Source organism: Pinus tabuliformis, chromosome 6 (assembly GCF_031772625.1).
Source record: "Pinus tabuliformis cultivar Carrire ecotype Pingquan chromosome 6, CPIR1, whole genome shotgun sequence".
Classification (NCBI taxonomy): Eukaryota; Viridiplantae; Streptophyta; class Pinopsida; order Pinales; family Pinaceae; genus Pinus; species Pinus tabuliformis.
In genome coordinates, this window is record NC_142292.1 from 729635057 (window position 1) to 729648595 (window position 13539).

Here is a 13539-nt window from a genome sequence, read left to right on the forward strand (position 1 = left end):
GTGTATACTCTTCGTTGCATGTATTTTTTATTGTGTTTGTACTCTTAATAATTGTTGTTTGATTGGTTTGTTCATTTATTTGTTGATTGTCGTTTGTAATTGTGTATATGCTTGGAATGCGAAATTGTGATATGGAATGTTTGTATTTGCAATAATATTTTTGCATGATGAAAATTTGATGTCTATTTTCAATTTAAAGTCATTGCATAATAAATTAAATGGGGGAATTGGGAGAGACTTGAGTGAAATAATAGTATTATAGAAGCCATGAGGGGGTAGCTCAAATGAACTTCAATTTATTGCATAGGGAAATCAAATAGGCGGTGGGGTTGGTAGAGTGATGAGTGAAATAATATAATCATAAATTAGAAGTGAGGGGGTGGGGCCAAATGAGCTTCCACCTTCTCGTGGTTGGCCTGGTTAGTAGAGAATTTATATCATGCAATATGCAAAGCTTCAGGGCTTAATTAATTAATCTACGTTCAATTTGGAAAATGTTAAATTAGGTTTCGATAACAATGGATATGCTCCACCGAGAAAATTATTTCCAATACCTTTACGGTAGTTTTCCTGAATTTCAGTCCTGTAGTAGACATACTTGTAAATTAAGATATACTACATAAATAGCAGGTAATATCCTTATTGTAATAAGCAGCTTCTAACAGAAGAAATGTCAAAAAAAGCAAAAAAACTCTAAGAAAGATATTTTCAAAAGCTTTGCTGGCCTCCCAGTCACTGTATTGAATGAAAGGTTCGAAGAAACCATGGAAATCTATAACAATAAGCATCATCTGTTCTTGCAACTTCGATAGGGTGAGTGATTAGATTTCTACCGACATGGTAAAATTTATGCTTAATTTTTATTCGAAACATGCCCAACCTCTTTTGATCTGGAGCTTAATGAACGCCCATAATACTACAATACATCAATGAGGACACAGACAAAAATTGTTGACTTCAAAGTTCGAATATTAACTATGAACTTATTAGGCATAGGATACAGGGCACTGTATAATTTAGCACTAAATACATGTAAAAGCATTTTAAAAACCAAAATACCATAATATTTTAAATAGGTTAATAAGACGTTCTAATGACTTATTAAGTTTATAAAATTTCCCATTAATTTGTGATTTTTTTTTTCAAAAGTAAATTTTTTTTTATATACATTATTTTTCTGTTTCTTAGAAAAATAAGAATTATTTGGATTTTTTTTTAAAAATTAAATGTTTAAGATAAAATTACATAATAATGCCTTGAATATACATTGTGATTAAGTATGCATATTGTTCAACCAACATTTTATTAATATAAAGATATGTTACGAGTGAGAGTTAGCTAATGGGTATTTAGATTGGACCAAATTTCTTTTTTTTTTTTTTTCAGAGAGAAAATCATCATGGATTATATTAAGAGAATATAAAGTTCTGAATACATAATATGATCGTCCCATCCTAGAGCAAAAACATCAGATTGTATAGATAGTTCCACAGAAAATATGCCTGTCCATAGTAGCATATAAATATACCTACTTTAGAAGCATTTATAATACCGTCCATAGAGAAAGGATCAAAAAGAGCAAAAACATCCACAAAAACCAAAAAAGACGATAATGGCCATATAAACAGAAACCATAGGCCGAAGGATTAACCAGCAGGATCAAAGAAAGCCGATATGTGAACCAGGATAGAGGCAAGGGGCACCCTGGAATCATGAAAGATATAAGCATTCCTCCATTTCCACAAAAACCAGCATGTGAGGATGAATAATGATCGCCAAGATTACTGCTGATCAATCCACCATTTGAAGCCTTCCTAAACAGATGAGAAATACCGGTGAGGAAAACCATGTGACAAAGACAGTTCATACCAGATTTGTGAAGATGAGGTACATTGAAAGAACATGTGAGCATTTGTTTCAGCCGCCAAACGACACATTGAACATCTGCCCGGACCCTGCCATCCCTTCCTTTGAAGGACCTCCCATGTGAGGTTCCTGTTGGAAAAGAGTAGCCATGAAAATAAAATCATTTTGAGCAGACAAGATGCTTTCCAGAATTTGATAGGAAAGATGGGAGTGGAGAGCGACGGGAGGCCAGAAGAAAGTGCTGCATATAAGTCTTTGACACGTATTGGCTGAGTAGAATTCTGCAGAGACCACGCCAGCACATCCCTTTGGCCCGTTTGCTTGATGCCTTTACCTGCAAGGTTATTGACAACTGACAACCAAATGGAACGAAGAGAGGAAGGCAAAAATAAGTCATCCCCGTCCTTCCAAACTGGAGAAGATGAGGACCACGATTTAATCAGCATGTTCCATGTAAAATAGCCTTTTGAGTGAAAATAAGAGATCAATCCGGGGGAAAGCAGAGATTCCAGACCATTCACTGTAGAGTCAATGCCGATATAGATGCTCGAGCCAGAGAAAAATCTCCATCTTAAATTTCCCATAAAGAAAAACTGAATCTTCCTGAAACTTTGCCAGATGGCAGAACCTCTTTTAATGCCCAGAGATTTTCTTCTGTACCAAAAGACCATGCTCCTGCCTTTTAGATATTTTTGTTTGATGATACTGCTCCACTTACCCTCACCATAAATGCCTCTGAGAAGAGATTTGCAGAGAAGGGCTTTACCAAAAGATCTCAAGTGCATAAGGCCCCATCCGCCCACCGTCTTCAGTCTTGAGATGGAGTCCATCTTTACCAAATGGAACTTAGATTGATAAGATCTTCCACCCCATATAAAATTTGCCGCTAATGAAACCATTTTGCTTGTAATGGAAGCAGGAAGAAGATAAAGGTGTGCCCAGTAAACCGCCAGTTGGGATAGAACTGCCTGAACCAGAATTAATCTGCCCGCCAGAGATAGGAATCTCATCTCCCAGCTTGAAATTTTTTTATAGAAGCGATCAATCAGCCAATACCAGTCCTGTTTGCGGTTTCCTTTAGCTTTCAGAAAGAAACCCAAATATTTAAAGCCCTCCTTAATCGGTGCCTGATTGATGCCGAACAGCGCTGCAATCCATTGAACTAACTCCAGATTTGATTCATTGTGATACAACATAGATTTGTCCTTATTTATAACCATACCAGATGCAGACTGGAACTTCTGAAAGATCTCGTTAAGGCAGAGCCAAGTTGATTTGCATAGCATGGCAAGGATAAGAATATCGTCAACAAAAAGATTATGGGATAAGGAAATTTCCTTACATATCTTAATCGGCCTGCATCTTCGGTCAGCTACTGAGTTATTGATCTGAGTGCTAAGAGAGTTCATCACAAGAATAAAGAGGAGAGGGGAGAGAGGGCAACCCTGGCGAAGTCCCCTTTCCGTTTGAAAAAAGTATGAAGGAATACCATTAATAATAACTGAATATTTAACATTTTCGACACGTGCCATTATCCAGCTAATAGCCTGAGACCTCAAACCAATTTTGGCCAGTAGGATTCTAAGGAATCCCCAATCTACACAATCATACGCTTTTTTCAGATCTATCTTTAGTATGGCCGCATCAATGTTATTTGATAATATTGAAAATAAGCATTCCTGAGTCATGGCAACCGCATCCAGTATGTTCCTATCTTTAAGAAACGCATGCTGGTCCCTTGTGATAAAAGAGTTGAGAATAGGCTTCATCCTTTCCGCTATAATTTTGGAGATGATTTTAAAAAGAGTATTGCAAAGGGCAATAGGCCTGTAGTCCAGTAATGATTCTGATTGGTTCTTTTTGGGAATAAGAGCTAAGAATGTGGCAGTTAAAGCACTGTTTATATTCCCAGATAAGCGAGAGGCTTCCACCATCCCCAGCATGTCCTCCTTGAACATATCATAGAAATGAGAAAAGAACTCAATCGGCCAGCCATCTGGCCCAGGACTTTTGTCCTTTTTGAATTTCTTGATAGCATCCTGGAGTTCCTCTTGCGAAATGGGCTTAAGAAACTCAGTGTTTGCATCCTCGTCAAACATAACAGGCACTAAATCCACAGCCCACAAAATGTCGTTTATTTCACTCCGCTGCCTTTTATATTGATTTTGGAAGAATCGAGTGGCCTCGGCCGATATGTCCTGCTGAGAGTGAAAGAAGCCTCCATTACCGTCTTCAATCTTCCAGATAGAGTTTTTCCTCCTCCTTGCATTTGCGAAATTATGAAAATACTTTGTATTTCGATCACCCTCCCTGAGCCAGGTCGCTCTGCTGTTAAGTCTCCAGGATGCTTCTTCCTTTAGCAGCAGCGCTTGTTTCTTTTTTTCCAAAATTCTGATGAGATTCTTTTGGTCAAAAGTCAAGCAATCATAATTTACTGAGTTTGTGAGGATGTCTATCTCCTTTCTGATGTCGATCAGCTCCTGTTTATCCTTCTTCCTTCGCTTAATTTGCCAATCCTTAGCAACGTACCTAAGAGCTTGAATCTTTTCCCGAAAAGTAGACCAGGGGGCCATTTCTGATTGTTGAAGATCCTTCCACTTTTCTTTTATGGCATCATTAAAGGATTTGTCTTCTAGAAAGATTCTGCTAAATTTAAAGGAGTAACCCATCCTGCAATCCATATCCTTCCACTTAAGAAAGACGGGTCTATGGTCTGAGGTAAAATCATTCCCGGTACTAGCAACAGGCATCCCCCATTTTGCAATAATGCTGGCATTTATAATAAAACGATCAATTCTTTTTGCAATGAAGGCCGAACCTGACCTGTTGTTGTCCCAAGTTGGGATCATTTTTTTAGGGATGATGTCAACAAGATTCCTATTCAAAAATTCCTGATGGAGTCTATCAGCCATTGGGTCTTTCTTCCTGCAATTACCCCAACATTCATCAGAATTTAAAGTCACATTTAGATCACCTGCTATCAATAACGACTAAATGTCTAGGATTTCCGAGGCAAACAAATTATCCCAGAAGGAGGATCTGTTCCTATAGGGCGCATAAATATTCAAGATGTTGAGGTACAAAGGGCGGCCTCTGATTGAAGCCGAGATAAGAATCCTAGCGCAACATTTAAAAGCTTTTGCTTTTATCCTTGCTGGGTCCCACAGAACTGCCAAACCGCCAGACATACCATTAGCTTCAGTGGCAACCATATGCCAAGACGGAAGCATTCTTCTGAAGAAAGCCAAAGAGACAGTACTTGAGTGCATTGTTTCCTGAATGAAGATAATATGAGGATGAGCTTAAACAAAAATCTCTTTTAGCACCAAAAATTTCGCGAGGGCGCCCAATCCCCGGATATTCAAAGATAATAAGAAAGTCATTTTGAAGATTGACCAACCATACATGCTCTAAGAGGCTGTGGATCAGTTGGTTCCAGGATTGGAACATCTACAAGGGACAGGTTAGTGACACCGAGATCAGAAACAATTGTTCTACCTCTAAAATGGCGACTGCCGCCTCTTTGCTTTTTCCAGACGGTGATATTTTTTGCGGAATTGGGGCTGATAAAGGGGGAAGAGGGTTTATGAATGGTTAATGGTTCTAGAACCGATGGGTTCCTCTGAAGGAGAAGATCAATGTCACTATCGGATTTATTCACAGGGGATTCAGTCGGGGAGTTGTAAGGTGTCAGTGATGGCATAAGCCCCTTTCCTTTTGACAAAACAGAAGATGGATCGGCAGAAGAGGGCGACGAAGAGGCTATCAGGATGGGGTGAGACCCTACCACAAAATCCCCTTGATTAAAGGCAGGTGGAGAGGGCACCGCATTTTCTTCATGAGGCTCAGGGATAAGAGGACTTTCAAAATCCGCCATGTTTGGAGCATCTGATTGATCTTGAGGATTGGGCTGAGAGCAGCGAAGATCCGCGGTTTGAAAAGAAAACTGATTATCATGTTTGCTTTCATCTTTAGAAAGAGAATCAGAACCCGAGTTTCTGCCCCTATACAGAGAGTGCTTCTTTGACCTGCGAATAAAACGATGACTGCAATTTTTGATGAGGTGTCCCGTTCGATGACAGAGAGAGCATCGAAAGGGGATGCCCCAATAGTCAAGACGTTGACATATTTTGACACCCTCCCAGGTTATCTCGATATGATCCGAATAACCACCTTTATAAGGGTTTTCAATCAAAATCCATGCGATCCTCTTATCCTTCTCACCTCTGACCCAGGGATCCACATAAATAAATTTTCCAACTGAATTGCCAATCACGGTAAGGGTTTCTATCGACCATAATTCTAGAGGTAAGTTAGGAAGTTTTACCCAAATCATGCAATTAGATGGCGTATTCTTAAGAGGGTCAAAACCCATGAACCACCGAGATAAAGATAGAAAACTTCTACCATACACCCATGGTCTATTAAGGACAAATTCTAGGTCAGCAGCTTTCTGAAAGTGAAAGGAGAACTAGTCTTTCATTAGACGAGAGATGACTGGAGTGTATCCAATCAGAGGAGACCATTTATCTGCGATCCATTTCCTCATTTCTTCCTCAGTCGTCTCCGGAAAATGCCACTTACCAATCAATGCAAGCTTTTGCAGGCTCTCGATACGATCAGACAGTGTAGCACTGACCACAGATACAACCTTTGGAGGAGGGATTGTTTTGACCGGGATTCTAGATTTGTTAAAATGCTGGGCATGTGCATGAGATTTGCCTTTTCTAGAGAGCTCCGACCCAATTTTCAGATGAGCGGAATCCGGTACCGGCTGAGCAGGATTGAATTGGTCCTGAATGTCAGGGAGCAACATTTCTTCCACCGTGGCATGCCAGCTGATGCCTTGATTGGCAATTTCATGTGCAGATTCAGCCTCGATAGCAGCTCTAAAAAGGGCTTGCGTGGCAGGAGAGTCACTATCATTTGACATCATTTGAACAAAGAGAAGGCTCAAAGGTGCTGGAAAGTACAGCACGGAGACTAGAGCAAATCCAGCGAAAAGGGATCCTTCTGCAAGAAACGCTGGATGGAATAACCACTGAAAAGGAAAGGGATGGGTAAAGTATAATTGAAAGACTTTCCGTTGGATCCTGTCAGTAAATGAAGGACAGAGCCAGATATGGAATTAAAAGAACAACTTAAAAAGGATTCCAGATTCTCGAAAGGGAAACTTCAAGGACAAGGAAAAATTAAATTCAGAGCTGCAATTCAACTGCTCTCATGCTGTGAGAAGACAGGAGGGGATGAAACCCAACCGTCAAAATATCAAACTGCAGGAGGGGGAGAAAACCAAAGCAGAGGATGATGGGAAATTAGTTCTGAGGATAATTCAGAAAGATCAAAAGACATTAATGATAGCCCAATGGATCACTGGGAAAGAGTTTTGAAAAAAAAACTCCGACAAACGGAAACCTGTCGAGAAACCTAAGAGACCAGGGACAATTCGAACCAGGGGACCAAAAAACTGAATACCAGAAGCTACTGGATAATAAAAACTGTGCTGTTGGCTACTTATGACAATCAACACAGCAACAATAGATTTGAAAAATCCACCACCACCTCCCAATTCAAAAACGGATGTCTGAGCATGGACTATAGATGAAGAAAGACGCCTTAATCTTATTAATGAAGGATTTCAACATATATTGCCAAAGACAAGAAATATGCAGTGATCCACATTTAAATTCGTCTTTTAAGAAAACTATCGTCACAGAGACTAACAACAAACATGGAAATTTCCTGAGAAAAAACTATCCAAGCTTATTTATATTCAAGGAATTCTACTGTATGTTGTAAAACGACATAATAAGGAAGAAGATAACTAACCGGAAAGAGGAGTCCGCCAGCATGTCTGAACCTAAGAGCCTTGTCGAAAACCGAAAAAGAGGAGCGACCGAGCATGAAAAAACGCAAGAAGGGAAGCAGATAGTAGAAAGCTCGATCAATGGCATCTCCTGCAACCTTACCTCCGGCCAGGAAGGCCCGAGGGGAAAACCATTGCTGCACACAGGAGTCAAATTTATAGATATGAGCGTAGGTAGAGTGGCAAGGCGATAGACACCCAGGTGTTATGAGCGTAGGAAGAGTGGCAAGGCGAAAGACACCCAGGTGTCACCCAGCATGCATAGGGACCAAAACTGTTCCAGTGAAGATGAACCAGAAAACGTGTCCAGTAGATGGATTAGGAATCATGTATAGAGAGATAAGTTGACGCCTGTGCGGTGAAAGCGGCTGATTGGAGATGACTGAAGGCTTAAGCTGGTTGGCTGGGACTCATGTTGAAAGGCCGGGGCTCAAGCTGGTTGGCTGTGGCTCATGCTGGATGACTAAGACTCATGCCGGTTAGCTTAACAGCTGCTCACTGAACAAGTCCCTCCCATCCCGACGCGCTCCGGAGCTCCCCTGTTTCAAAACAGCAGCTATTCATCATATTAAAATTAATTATCTGATTGGACCAAGTTTCACACAATCATATGAGAGCATTTTACAATTGGATAGATTTTTTCTATCCAATATTAAAATTAATCCCACCTAAATTCAACACAAAATCTATAAAAAACTAAACCTAAACTCTTGCCTTGACTAGAATACTTTGCTCTCTCAAGAAAAAAAAACATAGTGGCATTCCCCTCGAAATTGGAAAAAATTAAACTTCCAGTATTTGATGATGTATTTCGAGTCGAATATAAACATAATGGCATTCCTCTATTTTCCCGAAAACTGAAATATTTTATTAAGATGAAGAGATGTTAAAGAGTGGGAGCTAGCTCATGGGTATCTAGATTGGACCAAATCTCACATACAAATATTATTTTTGTTTGGAATATATTTAAAATGATATATTAATATAATTATATTTTAATAATATATAAATAATTTTAAATGTCACAGGTTCAAAACTAGAGGGGGGTAGAGTATGTATGCCTTCGTAGACTTAGCAGTCAAATCGCTACGCGGAGGTGGGTCCCTTGTCCCACAAACAAGGGGGTCTCATACACCAATTCGGTGTCTGGCTTGGCTGTGACCTTAAAAATGGATATTATTATTATTAGAATAAAGTTAAGTAAAAAGTGATATTTATTTTTAAAATTTTTACATTATATATTTATTTTTCTATATTATAATTTTTTCAATTTATTTTATTTTATTTTATTTTCATATTAAATGTTTTGAGTTAGTCTAATTACAATTTGTGGTTTATTAATATTGTTATTAATCTTAAAATATTTATTGTAATTTATAACTTTGAATACATTTAACAAATAATGTTAATTAACCAAATTAGCATGGATATTAATTTTTATTTTAGCATTTTAATTTCTTATGATAAAGTAAGTTTGTTAGTTGAAAAGTTGTATTCACTTTTTAAAAGTCATAAATATTTAAATAAAATATGGGTTGTACACATTCATAGCTTAAAAACAAAATTGTCATCCAGAATTAACTATATGATGATGATGATGGTGGTGGTGGTTAACGTCTGTTGAGATGTTAACCATTTAAATAAATGTAAAAACTATTTACATTTATTTATATTTAAAATGTTTAATTTTTTATATTTTAAAAATTATTTATGAAAAAAGTTATAAAATAAAATTAATATATTAAATATTAATATAACATATAAATAAAATATATTTTAAAAAATTCAGATTAAATTCAAATTTTAAAAATAATTATATAAATATTTAAAATCATATATATATATATATATATATATATATATATATATATATATATATATATATATATATAATTGATTGAAAATATTTCAACTAGTAGTGGACTGATTGAACCACACTAGTTGGTTCGAAACGCGTTCACAAATGAAATGCCATGTGATTTAGGCTGAAAAATCTATAGTAAACTTGATATGGATCACATAAGCCTCAATTCAACAATATTTACTATTTGAAATAATTATGCAATTAATAAATATTTATTTAATATCATATTTTTAAATATAATAAGAAAACTTTTTACATTTATTTATATATAAAATAGTTAAAACTATTTAAAAATAAAAATATATAGAAATAAAATTTAATATATTAAAATAATTTATTAATAAAAAAAATAATATATATATATATATATATATATATATATATATATATATATATATATTTTATATTTTAAAAATAATTTATTAATAAAATAAAAAAATATAGAAATAATTTATTTATATAGAATACACAATGAAAAACACCTATCAAATTTTGATCATCATACATAGAAGATTGTAAATATCCAAACATACAAAGTTGATGTAGACACTAAATAAAACCATATGCTAAAGAAAATTCACACACATTTCAAAGTACATACCAAGCATGTCATCCACATCCATTGTAAACGCATAACTATGCAAATGAATCCCAAACAACAACCATTGTCATACACATCACAAATACACATCAAATAATGAACATCACAAAAAACATTGTAAACACACAAAGATACAAACATTACATATCAAATTTTGGTCATCACACACAAAAATGTTTTGAATACACAAACATATTATAGACATCAAACGTTAACAAAGGAAACTCTCACACATTTCAAAATGCCACACATTCATTGCAAATACACGACCATATCAATGAATCTCAAAAATCAATCATTATACAAAATTTTGCATTTAAATTCATGATTAGAGAGTAGTAAAAGAACACATCAATCAATGCATACATTAAAAACATAAAGTTTGATCACACAAAAATTCAACCAAACATACCAAATTTTTGCAATTACCACACCCCAATCAAGATATACAATAAAGGCATACAACTTGATTATACAAAAAATTGAACGAATAAACCAGCATACAAAAATTGTGCACTTATCAAAAACCCATGGTTGGAAAAATATTATATTGATTAAATTAAATGCATATACACAACTTCAAGAACATTTATGATTTTAAAATTTCAATGTATTGATGTATGATTTGATACCTCTTTACAATGTATTAAACTAAAAATTTCTAGCTCTAAAATGAATAAAAAAAGTAAATGAAAAAGTAGGGTGGAGAGATGGTCACAAACCCTTGAGGATAGCCATGGTCCATCCTCAAGAGCAATGAGAAAGGGCTTTTAGCCCCTTCAAACAAAATAATAACTTTTATTATTATGATGTTTTTAGAGTAATTACATAATAAAGATGAAAAATAAATTAATGTTAGCGTATTTTGAGTCATAATAATAACATAATGAATTAATATCTTCTGTCATGACATGTAGATATTTCATCTACCATGGCATGCTTGCATATTCTTCACCTCAGTCATATCTTCTGCACAAATAACAATTATCAAAATTTAGTGGTCATTTACGTCTGATCTATAAAGTAACAAAATGGAGTATGCTCCAGAATGAGAGAGCCAATGTTGAGGCTATATTTCACTAAAAACAAAAGAAACACAACCACGTTAAGGAAAAATTAAAGTTACAATAATAAAGAAAAAATAATAGAAATCAAAGTATACAATTGTAATGCAAAAACAAAAGGTCAAAATGTATTTACTCAATTTCCATTGTTAAATTATATGGGTATGGAGAAAATTAGTAGAGAACCTAAAACTGTATTTATAATTAGGAGAGAGGCGGAGAAAGAATTTAGATGCCGCGTGCTATTATTTTAATGAAATCCCTTGCAAAGTGAAAGTTAATATTTTAAAAGAGAAACTAGGTTTGGTAGAGAACACGTTCCTTATGAAGAGAAAGTGTCAGTTTTTGTTTACTTAAGAGTTGTTGCCCTAGCAAAAGCCCATATGAGTGTTGAAAAGGATTCCCAAAATTCCATTTTACACTTACCACAAATTCCTTACACATAGATGCTTGGCATCTTCTATTTCTAGTCGGTGTAAGTTTATGACAGATTTTACGAGAGTTGCACATGCTATGCCAAGTAGAGAACATCCCGGGATTAAAGATTATTTGTTAATTTTGATTGGTGTTTTTAGTATGAGTGGTTTTTTCTAACTGATAGGAAAGAGAAAACACAACCATACATCTTGATATCACTATAATTTATTTGAATAAACTGTTGTGCAAAGAATAAAGAAATTCAATGGAACTACAAGGAAATCTGAACATTCTTTTCAATAAACAAAACAAGCATATGCATTTCTAAATTCCTTATTGTCCGCAGTGCAACAAACCAATAGAAAATGCTCACCTCTGATAGATGAATCCACAGAGACGCGAAAAACGCTTCCCATGACCACTGTTTGGCATCTTCTATCACGAAGATGAGCTCGTCATCCACTAGTGATATTGGCAGGCCCTGTTTCTCTTGATTTTGTGCAATGAGGGATCTATGCTGCGACGTCAGCATGGATGCACAGGATCTCACATTTAATTTAAAAACGAAGAAAATCAGGCAAAAAAACACTGTAATTCTATTTTAAACTAAGAAAAGAATACACTGCAATTCTTCAATTTACAGGAATGGAGTTATGTCAATGAAATTAAATCAATTAATCTATAATCAGAGTGATCAAATACAAAGAGTTCGAAAATAAATTTACCAGAGTCATGAATTCAACAGATTCAAAAAACTCAGATTGATACTCAGGAGATTCCACATGGAGAAGTGCAAGCCCATGCAGACTCCTCTAGCAGGTTATTGGAGGAAGGAGGATGCTACTTCGGTGAGGTAGTAGCTGCTACTGTTTATCGGTAGCTTGTGGATTCATTGATGTATTTAGTGAACACACGACCAGATTTGTGCTTTGCGGTGAATCAGCTGAGTCAAGCTATGGTTCAGCCTAACACGCTGTTTTGGAAGGCAACGAAGCATGTGTTGAGATACCTCATAGGCACATCTTAGTATGGATTATGGTACAGACAGACAGAGGGAGTGAAGCTTCAGGGCTTCACAGATGCAGATTGGGTAGGGAGTCCATCAGATCGGAAGAGCACTTCAGGAGGAATTTTCAACCTTGGTTCTTCTACAATTTCTTGGCACAACAAGAAATAGAAGTCAGTTGCACTTAGATCAGCAGAGGCTGAATACATGGCTGCCAGTCAGGCAACATGTGAGGCCATTTGGATGTGGAAAATTCTAGTTGGATTGTTTGATCAGAGGATGGATCCAATTGTGATCTGTTGCAATAATCAGAGTTGTATCAAACTCTCTGAGAATCCAGTATTTCATGATAGGTCCAAGAACATCAATATCCGATATCATCATCTTCGAGACTGTGTGGTGAAGAGGATCATGTTGTTACAATATGTTTCGACCGAGGAGCAGGATGCATATATTTTGACTAAGGCATTGTCAAAATGCAAATTCAAGTTCCACAAAGACAGGATCAGGGTGAAAAATAATCCCTTTCTTGTTGAGAGGAAGTGTTGAAAATAGCAACAAGAAATGCTAAATATAGAAGTGCTAAAAATAACATTGCAATAAATAGCATTTCGGGATACACTCCAATTTTAGTTAGTTCCTAAACTAAAATTGAGAATTAAAATTCAAATTTGATCTTAGCAGCTATTTGAAAAATAATTAATTAATTCATCTTGAGTTAATTAGTTAGAGAAAATCAAACATGAATTCTATGTGAAGACATGCAACACTTATCCCTTTGATTGAGGAAGTTATCCCTTAATTAAGGAGATCAGGATGAGTTGTACTTTGAGTTGTAATTAGTTACCTCAGTTA